At 48.9% G+C, this 1,072-nt stretch overlaps 2 non-coding genes across 2 annotated transcripts; both read right to left on the bottom strand.

The window, feature by feature from the left end:
* Positions 1 to 398: 398 nt before the first annotated feature.
* LOC119343902 lies at positions 399 to 517 on the bottom strand. Its single transcript, XR_005166325.1, has one exon. It is a non-coding gene; the product is annotated as a 5S ribosomal RNA (ribosomal RNA).
* Positions 518 to 884: 367 nt separating this feature from the next.
* LOC119343903 lies at positions 885 to 1,003 on the bottom strand. The gene has a single exon (XR_005166326.1). It is a non-coding gene; the product is annotated as a 5S ribosomal RNA (ribosomal RNA).
* Between the last annotated feature and the right edge of the window lie 69 nt (positions 1,004 to 1,072).

Genomic DNA, 1,072 nt, shown 5'->3' with positions numbered 1-1,072 from the left:
CCGGTGCTTTAGTGCTGGTATGATCGCATCCGACATGTTTCCCCGTCTTCGTCCCTTATGCTTGCCACTCCCAGGTCCGCTCCAAAGACGATTCTACATTCTCACTACCATTACAACCGTTCCCTAACAATGGATAATGTCCTATACTACTTACTCTCCCGCTCAATCACGGAGACGAGTTTTCCACGGTTTCCACCCCTCCCTCCATACCGCAGCAACACGAGTTTTTTCCACCCCTTTCAGAAAGCGCTCTTCGCGCCACAAAGCCGCCCCAAGACGCGCGAGCAATGAGCATCGAGCTTAAACATATCGCAAACGTCAAAAATAATATAACGGGATTAATATATATCGCGCACGTGCGATATGTTTGTCACAAGGCGCAAAAAGTAATTATAAAAGGAATGCAACACGAGGACTTCCCAGGAGGTCACCCATCCTAGTACTACTCTCGCCCAAGCACGCTTAACTTCGGAGTTCTGATGGGATCCGGTGCTTCAGTGCTGGTATGATCGCATCCGACATGTTTCCCCGTCTTCGTCCCTTATGCTTGCCACTCCCAGGTCCGCTCCAAAGACGATTCTACATTCTCACTACCATTACAACCGTTCCCTAACAATGGATAATGTCCTATACTACTTACTCTCCCGCTCAATCACGGAGACGAGTTTTCCACGGTTTCCACCCCTCCCTCCATACCGCAGCAACACGAATTTTTTCCACCCCTTTCAGAAAGCGCTCTTCGCGCCACAAAGCCGCCCCAAGACGCGCGAGCAATGAGCATCGAGCTTAAACATATCGCAAACGTCAAAAATAATATAACGGGATTAATATATATCGCGCACGTGCGATATGTTTGTCACAAGGCGCAAAAAATAATTATAAAAGGAATGCAACACGAGGACTTCCCAGGAGGTCACTCATCCTAGTACTACTCTCGCCCAAGAACGCTTAACTTCGGAGTTCTGATGGGATCCGGTGCTTTAGTGCTGGTATGATCGCATCCGACATGTTTCCCCGTCTTCGTCCCTTATGCTTGCCACTCCCAGGTCCGCTCCAAAGACGATTCTACATT

This window comes from Triticum dicoccoides, unplaced genomic scaffold (assembly GCF_002162155.2).
Source record: "Triticum dicoccoides isolate Atlit2015 ecotype Zavitan unplaced genomic scaffold, WEW_v2.0 scaffold14541, whole genome shotgun sequence".
Classification (NCBI taxonomy): domain Eukaryota; kingdom Viridiplantae; phylum Streptophyta; class Magnoliopsida; order Poales; family Poaceae; genus Triticum; species Triticum dicoccoides.
This window is presented reverse-complemented; position numbering and strand designations above follow the sequence as displayed.